This window comes from Cupressus sempervirens, chromosome 11, assembly GCF_028749045.1.
Source record: "Cupressus sempervirens isolate cs-2001-9-10 chromosome 11, ASM2874904v1, whole genome shotgun sequence".
NCBI lineage: Eukaryota > Viridiplantae > Streptophyta > Pinopsida > Cupressales > Cupressaceae > Cupressus > Cupressus sempervirens.
In genome coordinates this window covers 720,298,236-720,314,536 of record NC_143128.1, presented here as the reverse complement: position 1 = coordinate 720,314,536, position 16,301 = coordinate 720,298,236, and the positions used below count along the sequence as shown (strand labels likewise).

Genomic DNA, 16,301 nt, shown 5'->3' with positions numbered 1-16,301 from the left:
CCTACTGTTATAAAGAATCATCACCACTCTCGAGGCTCCTTTTGAATCCGTGGCTTCACTGTTCATGGATTTACTAAAAGAAATCTTATTAACTAGATTCCTTTTCATCTTAGTTTCTTGGATCAGCAAAAAATCGGGTCTTTGATCTCTGATCAAATTTCTGATAAGTTCCTGTTTATGGGCTCCATTAAGGCCCCTAATGTTCCAAGAAATGACCTTCATTTCTTGCTTTCTGAGAATTCCTTGATGGTTCTCTGGCTCCTGTCTGCCAGGTTTCTTTTGGTTTCTTCTTGCAATAGCTGGTTTGATTTCTTCTTATCAGGTTGCTTGGGAGTTATCCCAACATCAGCCTTTACCTTGCTCTTGGTTGTCGTTGGGGACAACGAGGGGAGGTCATGAGGTTGGTGCTTCCTATGATATTTTTTCTTCATACACCAGCCATCTAGATTGTCCAGAGAGCAGCTGTCTATCCACTCTTCCCAATGAGCAACCTGGTTAGGGGAAGAGTTGATAAGTTGAAGGAGTTTTGCCTCCTATCCTTTAAGAGCTAGCATAGTCTCCGCCTGATCAGAACCCGGACCCAGAGGTCGGGTCAGGGGGACCATAGGCCTTGGGGAGATCTTCTGAGGAGAGTCCAGCCTACCATCTGAACAGGGGGGCTCAATCCTCTGACCAATGTTCTCTTTAGAGCAGGGTTTTTCTTGCCTCTAGCCGTTCTGCTCTAACCCTACCGCCTCAGGACCGTCCTCTGCATCAGGGGATTCCACCACAGGATCAATGTGGGCTTGATCCTCCAAAATGGTGTCAATCTGCCCGGGGGTAATCTGCTTAACTACCTTGCTAATCCACGTCTCTGAAGACCTAGATGGTTTACGCCTCCAGATCAGTTTCTTCTTCCCCTTGGCTGCTGGGCGAGGGGGAGGAGGAAGCTTCTTGGAATTGTCTGAGGTAACAGGGGACCATCGTCTTCTGCTTGACCACCGTAGGGCACTGGTTGGCCTTGTGACTTGCCTTCAGGCAGAGAAAGAAGGCGAAAGGAATAGTTTCATAAACCAGTTTTTGAATGTGCACTCCAAGTTTAGAGTGAAAGGCCACAAATGCAGGCATGTCTGTGCCTTCCCTGACTCCAATACAGATGCGAGCATAGTTGAGGTGGCGCTTGGAGGCAGTGATCGGATCTGTAGATAGGAGTTCACCAAAAGTCCTTGCAAGCCCCACAAAAACATCTTCGTTCCAAAACTCTAAAGGCAACTTAGGTAATCTAGCCTATAGACAGGGGCTTGGACAAAAAAAGTCGTTCAAGTTCAGATTGGAGGTCCACTTCTGGAGCACCAGGGTGGAGCGACCAATAGCCCACTGTCCCTCACAGAGGATGTTGGACATATCTTCCATGCATGAAAAAGCAAAAGACAAGAAACCCTTCGCCATTGCCGTGACTGAGACATGACCTTTCAGAGCCCAATTCTTCTTGATGAAGGACCTTACATTGTCTATGTTAGGTCTCGGCCCCAGAAATTTGCCAACCAGAGTAGAGGCTCCTTGGGGGGGATAACTGGGTCCCCATCTAGGATCTCCGACTGGTACCTAGTACCAGAAGATGCCTGTCCATCCCCCGCCTATGACCCGTGTTCCAGACCAGGGATCCGATCTCGACATTCCTGCAGAGTCCCGCCCTTACCTAAATTCAATTTTTGAAAAACATTGCTTCCTTCGCTCTCGCTCGCCATTTTGCTAGGAAGTTCTAGAAGGGTTGAAAAAGTTCCTAGCCCATACACATACCACTTGGGCACTTGAATTGCATTAATTTTGGCTTTTAGGATCAATTTATGACCTATACGAGTGGCTTGAAATATTTGATCTTCAAAAACCCTAAGGATGTAACCTTTCCACTAAACCCTAATTAAGGGGAACTAATTTAGGTTACTAACTAATCAGTCTTAGATTGATGGGTTACTTTGCTAACCCTAAACTGATATGTTAGTCCACATATGCATATGATGGGTGTCAAGTGACACCATAAGATTTATTTTTACATAACATTTGACATGTCACAAAATACAGAATGATGCATACATTCCGATTATGATACAAATTAAACACTAGACAACGAGGTTCGAATCACTTTATTGGATTCAACCTTAGTGTTACAGTTTGCACATAGGGTCAATTACCTATACTTCTATTAATTCCATGGTTAATTATCCTGCACACTCAATTCGAATATCAGTAGTTCGATAACATCACATTCATATTTTAAAACCACATTTGCATAATCACATTGGTTAAAACATTAAAATTTTCATTTAAATAACTTTTCTCATTTCTGCACACATATTTAATCATCACTAATTGCATAATTAAGGTATTAACACATTAGTGTCTCAAACACATTGAGTCATAATATGTCAAAAATAAAATGTATCAGATGTGATACGATGGATCAGAGCGAGGCCTCACACTTACAGTATAATAGACCAAATGCTTGAGATGGAAAAATTGCAACACAAACCAAAACTTTTGAATAACCAAAAGAGTAACAATGTAACATAATGATGAAAGTGTTGGACTAAACACCGACGTTCCCCTTAGGGTTTCATCACATGGCTTAACTGCTTTCTGTTTTCTATAAGTATAGTGGTATCAAGCACTGACAGGGTCTTTTGGTGCAACGACAACTCTAGCTTGTAACAAGAAGTAAGTTAGTTTTGTTGGTTCCCAAAACCATAGATTGGAAATCCAAGAGCTTGCTACTTCTCCAATAGGATTCCACAATTAGTTCAGGCCAACAAACAAGAATCACCTTGATTCCCTTGCACTTCAAGCTCTGCTACACTAGGCAGGTAGATCTTCTCCTCGAACCTGATCACTTGGTTTAGAGCTTTTCTATAGAAAATTTAAGCTTTGGGAGTTCTTCGACTGGCAAGGTCGTTGTACTCGATTAACATGGAGTTACATTATAGTTTTGAAATGAATGTTTTGTATAAGTTTTTTAACAATGGATTTGAGGTGTGTAAGAAGGAAGTTATAGATTTTACGACTTCAAATATAAATCCAATACTTCAATGATAAAAAGACTAGTGCTTTGGCTTATTCGGGCAACAAAGTCAACTACAATGAAGATTATAACGTACAACTTTATGATGTTCTATGCACATAAACTATAAATAGTTTAATAATCAAGAGGTGACAGATCAAATATATATACACAATTCTAAACTAGTCCAGATTGTGCTTTAATTCCTAAGGTCGGGGAGACAGATTGGACACAGATTCAGAAACAATTAAATTTTTCACAATATTTGTGATGATCGAGTTTAAAATGCCATAGATAACCTTGTCCACTTATCTGACCAAAATTGTTTATAGAATTCAAAAATGATTATAAAGGACGAATCAACTGCACTTTAAATCTCCTCGCCTTTTAGAAAATAAATAAATGGCCTTCTATTTTATTACAAATATTTGAATTCATATTACAAAGCCATATTTTTGCTCCTTATTCCTTCCTACAAATATTTATAAATGGTTCTTTTTCGAATAATGTGGTTTATAATCTCTGCCCCTCTATATATCCTATTTTTCTAAAATTGTGACCTTTCAAAAAGTCATATTCCTCTTCTTATTAATTAATCCCACCTCTTCGTAACATAAACTATTATGTCTTTTGCGTTATAATGCATAATCCATATGTTTGGTTGATAATTGGTTATGTTGTTTATAGCGACCACAAAAGACGAACCACACTTCAGCGTTGCTATATTGCCTTCGTTACTTCCTTCCAATCACCTCTGAAGATTTTATACATTCGCAGATGTTTGAGTTGCAATGATCCTGCACTGTATGCACAGCTACATATTTGGACTTGGAGAAGATGCTTTTGATAGCCTTATGATGCCGTAAATATCCAAACCTTTCTGCCACCGGTCATAGTTAATGTGCAGTGTCTTGATAATGATAATACTGGATACGCCAAACCTCTTTATCGCTGATTGGTACTCTTAAATCTGGGTTTTATCGTTACTTTTCTTTCAACCATATTGATGTTGCATACAGGTTTTAAGCATTATTTGGACCCTCATATTCCCTCATCCTGTCTGGACTCGTATTTCCTGCTGATGTCAACGCTTGTATGCTGCTTAATTATATTTTTATTGAATCCTCCAATTAGGTGCGGTTGTCATGTTTGATGTGGATGTTATCTTTTGGTATATACAGTCAAATTATTTATCATTACCTTCTTAGATCAGAATGATGATCGATACCTTGTATGGTTCATATAGACTTCTATCATAAACATTTCATGCTTGTATTCGAAGACCTCATTCCAGTTGTCTCTGTTTATTCTTTAGAACTATATGTTTGACTGTATATTTTGACGTTAATAAATTTCCACCAGTAAGGATGTGTATTTCTGAAGCCTTGAGGGACTGCAGGGGTAGGCTGAGAAAGTGGATCTTGAATTCTATTTCCATACTTTTCAAACCAGCTAGTAATCAGAGTTTAGATACAGTAGTTGGAAGTGATTGAATAATTATTTGCCGGGTTTTCTTGCCTGAAATAATTATTGACTGGATATATATAATCCCCAAACTTTGTTGATAGGATCAGACCTTTTACCCTGCTACTTGCTATGTATGAATTTTTAAAAAGCCTTGTTCTGCTTTCCACACTCATTTTTCCAATTCAACTGACCCGGTCACAATTATGTCACCATTCAGCAATGACACTCTATTAATCTATTTGTTCAAAATTCATTGTTCAAATATGAAATATAGTAATTCATGAAGATGATCATGATAATGAGTAGAGTAGCATGATATGAAATAATGAATCATAATCAATACCAAAATGCTAGGTTGCACGGGTACTTCCCTCCCCCCCCGCTCCGAACCACGATCTGGTTCGAACCGGTTGCAAGTTCGGGTCCGGTTCAAACTTGGTTCGACCAGGGTTCTCTTTTAAGTGTTTTATTTGCAATTTTGTATAATGTTTTGACGTCCATGTAACCTAAAAAGGTGTTATTAATAGATAGATCATTAGATAAATTTTAATGTCCAACAAGAGGCCTAAGGGACTGCCAATGAAAGAGCAGAAATCCAGCAAACAGCGGGAACACATAATATTGTCCGGACAAAGACAGAACAACAAACAAAGCAAAGCATACTATAGATTCTAAAGCATTCACTTCTCAGAAGACTTTCTCAAGGAGAATTTACACCCATCATTTCCCTGACATCTTGCCAATAAATATTAGTACATAACTTACAAGCGAAATAAGGGAACACAGAATCAATTGATTCCCCATTTTGGGTCAGCTTTCAACTTAGATTACATGACAAAGGAGTATCTCTTCCATCAAAGTCATCTGTGACTTGCATCTGGCCTTGATGATTGAGACAACTCTACACCTTGTGTGTTTATGTTACTTTATCCAAACTCATCTTTTGGCCTCAGCCTTTGCTTTGAAAGCCCTTTTACAAGTTCAGTGCATCCTGATTGGCATTATTTTCTCAAGAATTGAATGTTTAGTGATTTGTTTCCATCATTAACCACCTGTGAAAATCTAAGAGAAGCTAAAAACTAGGTATAAAATTGCAAAATGGAAAGATTAAACAAGATCTAAAATAAGTTCATTTTCTCAGTTTCAATCATTTAAACCAACCGACCCTTCGACCCCACCCTTTTTGAATGGACAAGGAATCACACTACAATTCTATGGGGGGGCCTACCCCTACTATTTAAGGGTAAGGCAGTGAGTAGGAATCAGAGACGGGTCCAACTGGCTCATTTACGATAATAGGGGAGGGGCGATAAGAAATTAAGTTAGAGCTCTGTGTTGCTTTGACACAATAGATTTTCATTCCATTAGTTAAACCATGAACGTGAAACAATGATTACTTGAACTTGATATTTTAAATGTTTTGAATATTTGATGTTGAAGTTGATTGAACTATGTTACTATATGATGGTATGATCACTATGATATGTTATTGTTTACGGTGTTTTAAAGTTTTTGTTGTTTAAATGTGTTTATGCTTCTATGCTACATTCTAATTTTAACTCATGCTTCATAAAAATGTATATATATATATATAAATAATTTTTACATGTTTTTGTTCTAACAAACCCAAACGAACCCAAACCCCTTTCCAAAATTTTGTCAAACCAGTGAATTGGTTTTCAAATTTCGAACTTGGAACTGAACCCGAACTGGCAACTTAGCCAAAATGAGTACAAAATCATGTCAAAATGTAAGAAAGGGAGGCCTCTAATCATCACCCCAAGCCAAAGTCCTCTACACTAGAACTATTGGACTCCTCATGGTCAAGTTCTGCTAAAAAAACACTAACTAGCACTACATTGACTTATGCTGCAATCTCATCCTCATCAATTTGAGATAGCAAACCAATGGTTCTTGTGAGAAAATCAGAAAAGTATGATTCTTTAACTTAAAATTAAAAATGATAAAATTTAGAACTTGAATAGGTTCTAAAAATGAGGAACTACAAACCTGAGATAGCAATCGATTGGCTAGATTGGTAATCTTTGCCCTCTGTGGGATATGATATTTCCATCACAAAATTGAGTGCTTGTATGCTATTGTTCTAACGCCCATCTGTGCCAAATCCGAGTAAAACCTAGAATGTAATAAGTTTGAACATAATGCCATAAATACACTTAATAGAAAAACTGAAGTTACTAAACTAGAGATAGTAAATATTAGTAATGAATATTGAATTAGCAATTGCTTGTAAGAGTGTCAAATTCCGTCCAATCTGAACAAATCTCACCAGCAATCTCAACATTAGACGTCTTACAATGCACCTAAAGAACCTGGTCTTCACCTCATCATCCTGTTGTGGTGTATCTCTTCTAGGCCTAGGCATGTACCACTTAGGATTCAATGCATAGGCAACCATGTGCAAAGGATTGTTCAACTTCTTCTATCTGCAGTGAATGATAGGCCGAATGTGCTCATTGTACAATGCTAAATTGGGGTCCCTCTCACGCTCAACCGCCCTTATCTGGCCAAGCATGGAATCAATGCACTCACAAACCTCCCCAAGGGATTATCATTGGGGCGTTTAACCACCGAACCATGGATCAACCTGAACCTCCTTTGTACGCTTCTAGTTGGAGTGTGCCTGGTCCTTTGCAAGGGAAAAGTACGTGGTAAGGGATCGAGTCATTTGGAATTGGTGTTACCCTACAACCTTAGTCGGTTACACCCTAAAGCTTCTGCTAACTTGGCGTAACTCCTGACGAAGTTGTATCTGGGAATTAGAGATTGACAAGCACTGACAAGTTCTGGTGTAACTTGGCCAAAGATTTATACTCATGGCAAGCATGGAATCAGTCCACACATTATCGACTTGCACCATCTAAATTCAATTGTCTAAACTACAATTACTAGGTATCCACTGAGCTTGGATCACTAGCATTACTCTTATTAGGTTAGATTGCAGCTATGAATAATTTGAGACTTTTCTTTTACATCTGACTTGCATAGATCAACTTTTGCAGCTTATGTGAAGTGACTGACTTGTTTATGGTTGGTTTTCCCAGGGTGTCCTAACTTGGGCTTAGTGCTTACATTGTGCATGACCTTTCTAATGTTGTAGGTTTGTAAGGTTGCTCTGCTACAAGTGTTGATAGGTATTCTCTATCCTGGAGTACCGTCCATAAACTGCATGTTCTTAGTACATCATTACTATTGTATCATGCTTTAGATATTGGTCAAATCGAACCTATTGTTACAGTTCCTACTTGTCTGCTGCTATGTTGGACTGCCTATACTGAACCAGTTCACACATGGCACGTGAAGCAGTCTGAGTTATTGTTAAGGCATTAAAGGTTATTGTTTCCATTCTTTCAGGTTGCATCGGTTCTGTCTGAACATTAACAGCTTAGTCACCCTTCATATTACTTTTCTTTTGGCTTAAGTCCTTTCTGTTGAGAGTTGAGACATAAAAACGATCAAGAGAATGCCTTAAATGCATGCAACGTAAGTTTGGATGTCTAAAAGTTTATATGCTATTGAAATAGCTGAGCGGCACTTTGGGCATGCCGCCCAGCACCAGATCAAGATTTGGTTCAATTTCTCTCTGCTAATTTCATCTTCAAAGATTCTTTTAATTTGAACTATGCAACACCTAACTGTACTTCTATTTTTCCATTCATGTTTAAGCATAAAACTGGAACTTCAGATATAAACAAGACAAAATAGCAGAAACATTCCATTCTTTTGGGATGTGATTATCAGAACCTTTTTGAACAGGAAACTATGATGGCAACTTGACTTTTCTAGTTCATTCAATTCAAAAGAAAGTAATAAAGCGATTGGAATTTCACGTGCCTGGACATGCTGGCTGAGAGACTGCAAGGTCTGTATTAGCTCTTCCTCATAAAAGGTTCGGCAAGTATCTCATCCCCACCTGAGTCCCAAGCTACCCAAAGTGCAACGTTTATTTTTCCTAGGTTCATGATAGTGTTCAGTTGTAAAGAATGCAAAACTACAAACTTAGAAAGAAGAGTTGCTGCTCAAAGCTGTTTTCTCATCCTAATTATATTGGCAGGAGGTGCATCCCTAACTCACAATGAGCGGGCACACTATTTCCACTACCACCCTTCGTGCTTCAAGAATGTATTTGCATGCTAGGGATCATTTTTGTTTTTGGAAGTTCCAAAATCAGATTCCCTCTCTCCCGATAAAATCCTTTACCTTCATGTTTTCCAAAAATATTTCAATATATGGAGCCAAGCTTTCCTGACAACTCATCCATTAACCAAAGAATTAAATTCAATAGGATTATCGAAAGGTGGCGACTTGGACATGATCAAGTTAGACTTAACTAAGCATTAATAAATTATGGCTGTACAATTTCTCATCAACATTACTTAGTGTGTCGCTATGCATTACACCGGAATGCCTTAGTGCTAGCAAGTGGTAATATAAAACATGTATGTTCATATAGTCAAAACATTCACATAACACATATTTACTTGTGTGGGTAATTCTATTTACTATTTATGTTTGGGTAATTCTATTGTGACATTTACTTGTGTGGGCAATGTAACTTGTGCTCGCAAGCCCACCAAGCAATCTCCTAGTTTTCAAGCCTCAACCACTAGCCCTTCAAAGTTTGCATCCTCTTCTCCAACATGGATCACTTAATCTTCTCTTTCTAAAAGACTCCACAACACGCTTTACTTATATCCAACTAAGCCACAAGTTGGCCCAATTCATTACAAATTAAATTAAATCCCTTACATTAAATATATGTTGAACCACAAATTGGCTACAACACAAATTAAATACCCAAAATTGGCTACAACACGAATTAAATACCAAAAGTCAGCTCACAGACAACTCGGCACCAACAGGGACCAAGACCAAGCCGAGCATCAGTAAATTCCCAAGCACTGCCGAGCTCCCAGTGCATGCCGAGCACACAGAGAAATATAGGTAAATATGTTCATATAGCTGACATATTTACCCAAACATACATATTTTAAATCGGCACATATTAAATTTTGCTTTGGGATAACCCTAATAACGTTTTTAGAACCCCTTACAAGCTATACGTGGTCAACATATCCTATATGGTGCAAGTGGGGGTAACAATTTGACTCAGGAGTCATGCACATTAATCAAAGCTAAAGATGAACATATCCATTTCAATTTCTTACCAGAAATTTGATCTACGAAGGTGACCAAACATCTTTCCCGATGATACCTTTCCCATCCTTTGGAGGCTGCATTGATCCTGCACCCACTTGCAGTACAATAGCATTCAGTCTGTTATCATATTATGGTAAATTTAGAGACATACATAATGCAAAATAATAATTAAATGTACTAGACTTGATTAACCATAACATCTTAAAATTAAATTAAATTCATTATACAAATAAGGATAATTCAAAATCATAAATTATTTCATGCAGAACCACCTGTGGCATAATTCACAAAACCATTTAAAATTAAACCAGAAACCACTTCAAGCACAACCTACAAAACCACAGTTCACTCCAAATAAAACCATTTAGGGCACAATTTCCAAAACCATTGTTTAATGTAAAGCCAAAACCATTTTGAGCTCAATTTACAAAACCATTGTTTAATTTAAAGCTAAAACCATTTAGAGCTCAATTTACAAAACCACTGTTTAATATAAAGTATCTTGGAGGGGTGTGATAGTGGCACAAATGATGGCCCTTTCTCCATTGCCACCAAGGACATCAACTCCTTATAATAAGGAGATCAAGCTGCATGCAAAGGGATGCCATTGGTAAAGAAGAATGTACCAATGGCATTGTCTAACCATCTTGTGGACATTAAACAAATTGGCAATGGGGTTCCTACAACTTCCTACCTTACTTTCCCCTGCCCTACCCTTTCTTGCTAAACTGTGAATGGATGAAGTTCTCGAAGCTGATTCTGACATAGTCCTTACTTTCTAATGCAAGATACACGTAGAAGTAACATGCTACCCCCGTAACTGCTGAATTGTGTGCACCTATTGCATACTAGCCAAAGACTTAGGCATTGGAATTAAACTACCATTAGGAATTCCCCACATTTTGTTTATTTCAATTCTAAACTTGCCATTTTCAGCACTTGACAAGATTTTGCATGTACTCACACAATTTCTAGTCCAAAAGAGGTGGTGTGAATTAACTCTAATAATTCTTCAAAACCATTTTGTGCCACAAAAATTACATTTCCATTTTTGCGTGCCACAACTTGTAGGTGTTGATGGTGAAACTCTTATTGGAACTGTTTCATAGGTTTCACAGGAGACTTTGGATCATAAGGACCCCATACAAATGGTGCTAAAATTTGAGAGGGACAATCAACACCCCTTACTTATACCCAACTAAGCAGTCGGCCCAGTTCATTACAAATTAAATTAAATCCCTTACATTAAATTTATGTTGAGCCACAAGTGGGCTACAACACAAATTAAATACCCAAAGTCGGCTACAACACAAATTAAATACCAAAAGTGAGCTCATAGACAACTTGGCACCAAGTGTAACCAAAAGCAAGCTGAGCGTTAGAAAGACCAAGCCGAGCATCAGTAAACTCCCAAGCACTGCCTAGCTCCCAGTGTATGCAGAGCACATAGAGAGTGCTGAGAAACCAACATATGTCGAGCACACAGAGTGCTGAGCAACCAACATAAGTCGAGCACCACAGAAGGTGCCGAGCTCCATTAACGATCGAGCACCTCGGCCACAACTAGACCCTTCAGTGACTAAGCACCACTATTTGGTGACTGAGTCCACAATACTTAGCCAAAACACCTCCAACATGCAGGATTGCAAGCAAGCCCAGAATGCTCTTGCATCAAACACCCCAAGTGCGAAAAGATGTTCTCAGTAGTTGGAAGAGCATCTTCTAGGATTCAACACATAAATCCCAAACTGGTTCTTCACATACATATCCTCCAACTCTTCAACTTGCACACTGTTTCCCTTCTTCTGCTTCTTCTCATCCATCCTAGGTGTGATACAGGTCTGCTTTCAATGGTGATCTCCCAAGTCAACTCGGTTGCCAATACTCAGGTTTCTCGTAGTGAACTTTTCATTCTGCAAAGGAATCAGGGAATGCTTCCTACCACCTTTTACAATAGTAAACACATTCTTGACACAATCATGCACAAATCTGCAATCGTATTGCCAAGGTTTGCCAAGCAACACATGACAACTGTTTATGTCCACAATATCACACAACACTTGATCCTTATACTGCCCAATCTGGAAATCAACAAGGCACTGCTCCCTCACTTCCAAAGCATGCTCACCGTGCAACCAGCCAATCCTATAAGGATAAAGATGTCTCACTCTCTTCAAACCAAGTTTTTGAACCATCTCCTCAGCAATAAAGTTATCAGTACTACCACCATCCACAATCATCTTGCAGATTTTACCACCAGACTTGCAACAAGCCTTGAACAAATTAGTCCTCTGACAAGAATCCAATGTCCTTTGACCAACTAGTACTCGCCGAGTTAGTAAACTCTCTCCTTGCTTAGGTTGACTATCTTGGACTACAACCTCATTCACAACAACTCCTCTCCTACCACGAGGACATTCAAAAGATCTATGCCCTTCCTTACCACATCTAAAACAATTACTTTTGAACTCACCTCCACCTGTCCTTCTAATAGATTTGGCTCACCTTCTGCACTCAATTTAGCCTTTGCCAAGCTATCTTGCTTCACCTTCCCTCTAGCATTCCCTTGACTTTTCCTCTTCAACTTAACTTCTTCCTTCAGAGCATACTGATAAGCATCCTCAACCGAAGAAATATTCAACATACCAACCACATCCTGAATAATGAATCTCAAACCATTAATGTACCGAGCTACTTTCTTCTTTGACAATTCTCTATGCCCAGACCAAATAGTCAACTTGTAGAACTCCTCAGTATAATCTTTCACAGTCATATCCTTTTGTTTCATATTCTGCAACCTCTTAAGCAACTCAAGTTCATAATCATCAAGAATGAACTTAGCCTTTAACTTAGTCACCATCAACCTCCATCTAGTGATCTTCATTTCGCTTTCCTCCTCTCTGTCTCTTTGTAGTTCTTTCCACCAAAGAGCAACATGTCCTTTCAGCTTAGTTTGTGCCAACTTCACTCTAAGTGGATCTTCAATATCCTCAAGTTCAAAGTAGTTTTTCAATTCACCAATCTAATCAATCAGGTCTTCATGAGTCAAAGTACCTGAGAAATTAAAAACCTCCATCTTATGCTTCAGCTTCAATTGAGATCCAGGTCTAGCAAACTGACCAACCCTAGTTCCAGTGGGTCTCTCCACATGATCAGTTCTGTCCTCACCACTAGATCCAGTAACTTCAAAGTCTTCAACAACTTCTTCATAACCATCTTCAGTAACCACATGCCTAGGTACACCACCTAAATCACTCACAATTCAGCAATCATGTCACTCTTCATCAATGCAATCTCAGATCTGAATTCTGCTCTAATCTTCTCTGAGATCCTTTCCTCCACAACATCACTAAGATGATCAATTGCCCCAGGGTCCAGTCTTCTTAGAGGCATCTTCCAAAATCTTTGCAAACCCTAATCAATAGATACACAATCAAGAAGATCAATCAACTCCACTAGATCAACCATCTCTCCAGCCTTCACCAATGTCTTGGTGCAAATTGCCTCGACTTTGGCGATTTGTCTACCACTTAGGAAAACTTTGGCTCTGATACCATTTGATGTAGTACAAGGCAGGAGAATCCCTAAAGGAGATGTCCAAGCGCCTAACAAATAACCACACAGCGGAAACACCAAAACAATGCAACAATAATGCAAGATGTGATACCAAATCACAACTCTTCATTCATAAAACAATTGATTATATGCAATACGCTTGGTTGTAAGGCCTTCTGGGTTAGGGCCAAATACAACAACAATTACAATAATAGTTTTGCAAGATCCCCCAAGATCCAATCCAAACACTACTCCCAGCTTGTCCATACTTGAACTCCGAAAGAAAATCACCAAGGAAATCTTAACTTGTGCTCACAAGCCCACCAAACATTCTCCTAGTTTTCAAGCCTCAGCCACTAGCCTTTCAAAGTTCGCATCCTCTTTTCCAAGATGGATCACTTACTCTCCTCTTTCTAAAAGACTCCCCAACATCCCTTACTTATATCCAACTAAGCCACAAGTTGGCCTAGTTCATTACAAATTAAATTAAATCCCTTACATTAAATATATGTTGAGCCACAAGTCGGCTACAACACAATTTAAATACCCGAAGTCGATTTCAACACGAATTAAATACCAAAAGTGAGCTCATAGACAACTTGGCACCATCAGGAACCAAGACCAAGCCGAGCGTTAGAAAGACCAAGCCGAGCATCAGTTAACTCCCAAGCACTGTTGAGCTCCTAGTGCATGCCGAGCACACAGAGAGTGCCGAGCAACCAACTTATGCCGAGCACACAGAGAGTGTCGAGCAGCCAACATAAATCGAGCACCACAAAATGCATTGAGCTCCAACGACGATCGAGCATCTCGGCCATAACTAGACCCTTCAGTGACCAAGCATCATTATTTGGTGATCGAGTCCACAATACTTCGCCAAAACACCTCCAACATGCAGGATTGCAAGCAAGCCCAAGATGCTCCTCCATCAGAAGCCAAGCAGGTTGGTTCCTTTGGGTCAAACCTAGGTTGAACTAGGGCAGACCCAAGTAGACCGAGTGTGAACCAGGTACAGTTTCATTGGGAACATTCTATAATTTAGTTCAGAAAACAATTATTACAGAATTTGAGTAAATATTTTTCGCATTACAAATAAAATTTTCTGAAGTTCAAATATTTATTACATCAAAATAAACTAGGCCTCAAGATTTCTTGGAGTGAAATTTTTATATCCAATTGTTGATAATGGCCCATCCAAATAATTGGTAGCTTTGTATGGTGATAAATCATATTTGAAACATTAAACAATATCTTCAATAGGTGAAGGGAGTTGCAAGCTACTTATATAACACTTTTCAAGTAGGATGTTAAAGTACTTTTTCATTCCCGCAGATGACCTCACCTTGTCACATTCATGGTGCTGTTGAGGGACTGTTGGAGTCTAAAAGTCCCCAAGCACCATCACACCACACTGGAGTTTCAGAGCACCCGCGCGGAATGGTGGGAGCTCCAGCGGTGGCGGGGGTACTTGTGTATGCGGAGTACTCGTCCTGGAGATGTCCCAACACCTGGTACTCTGGGGTTTTGGGTTGGGTTTGTGTCCCTGGGTTTTATTGAGAAAGAATGACATATAGGCCAATATTGATTCCTAATAGTATGTCTTCTATACCACTATGCCCTTGTTTGACTACAGGAATTGGTTGCTTCATCCTATATCATAGAAAAAATTTGCTACTAACAGATATTGTAGTTACTGATACCATTTTTTTGTCTTTAAGGCTGAATTGTGCAGAAGTTCAGAATAATTAACTTGGGAGACTAAAAAACTTTTTATTGTGTCCAAGTTTGTATGGAATATGTGGTTCCTTTATAAAGAAATGTAATTTTGCTTAATGTATATCTTGATTGTAACTATACATTGCATTCTTTTCACAGCTTGAAGTGTTCCAAGAAAGGTCGAAAGTCAAACAAAATGCTGATTTGCTATCATGCTGCGCAGAAGTATTGGATGAATTTTTGTATTTTCGTTGGCATTCTAACTGCATTATAATGCACATCTCAAATGATAAATGAGCAGCACAATTATTATTATGTTCGTTGTAATAGATGAACTGGAATTTGTCGTTGATTTATCTCTCTATTGTTGACAATCCAATTTGCTAAATTAACTATTTGCAATTGACTCGACTGTTACTAAATACTTTTTCTTGGCGATGGCAATGATGTAAATCTGCTGGCAGATTAATTTTTGGAATTTTTTTGTTGTGCTCGGCAAAAGAGGTTCAATTTCTTTAATGCCTTGTTTTTGTTATTGTCAAAAGACACGTGAACTATTCAAGTTCAGAAATATTGTTGTAAAACTGCCATGTTCCACGATGTTTCCAAGGCGGGGGCAGCAGTTCATATATATTAATATAGGAACTGTTTTGAGTTCCTGGAATTTCATAGAATGATTGCCTTGTTCAAATGTTACATAAAAATCTAAAATATCTATGCAGTCTTTGTAAATGGTGAGCGAGTTCCATTTGGGATGTTAAGGGTTTTCAGAAGGGGAGTGAGATGGCTTGTGAGTTCCCCATGCACTTTTTTGTCTGCTTTTCTAATGAAAGTGAGTGATTAAAAGTAAAGAAAAGAAGGGATGCACCTGTACCCATTTCCCTTACAGAACAGGGGATCACTGGGTGAGATCCTCGTGTCCGTGGGAGGTGAGGTTGGAGAGTGGCGGGACACATACACTTGCATCCCCATGTAATGATTGTATATTGAGGCTTTGTATAGATGGTTGGTTTGTTTTTCCCTAAATAAAAGTAGGAATGGTAAGAGATTGAATGTGCTGATTTTTGTCTGTAACCATGTCGATTAGAAAAGTCATTTTTATATCTTTGAGAGCCTTAAATAACATTTTTTCAAGTGTCTTTTGATTTTAGTAAACTATATTTGTACTCAGGTGAGCTTCCTCCATTGTGATAGGCACCATATATACTAGGGAAAAAAATCTTAACTGATGTTAAGTTGCTTATTATTATATACTTGAGAATGGAATGATGAATTGTAAAGATACAATGAATTGCACTCGTTTGTTCTGAGTGTTTGTAAAATGTTATTCTATGATATTGCTGTCCAG

General features: G+C 38.7%; 1 pseudogene across 1 annotated transcript in view; it reads left to right on the top strand.

Annotated features, from left to right (window-relative positions):
* Positions 1-15,627, top strand: part of LOC149531690 (lysine--tRNA ligase-like) — a 65,492-nt pseudogene extending 49,865 nt beyond the window's left edge. Inside the window, exon 13 of the transcript XR_016358694.1 lies at positions 15,113-15,627. The product of XR_016358694.1 is annotated as a lysine--tRNA ligase-like (transcript). The remainder of the gene's footprint in view (positions 1-15,112) is intronic.
* Positions 15,628-16,301: the final 674 nt, after the last annotated feature.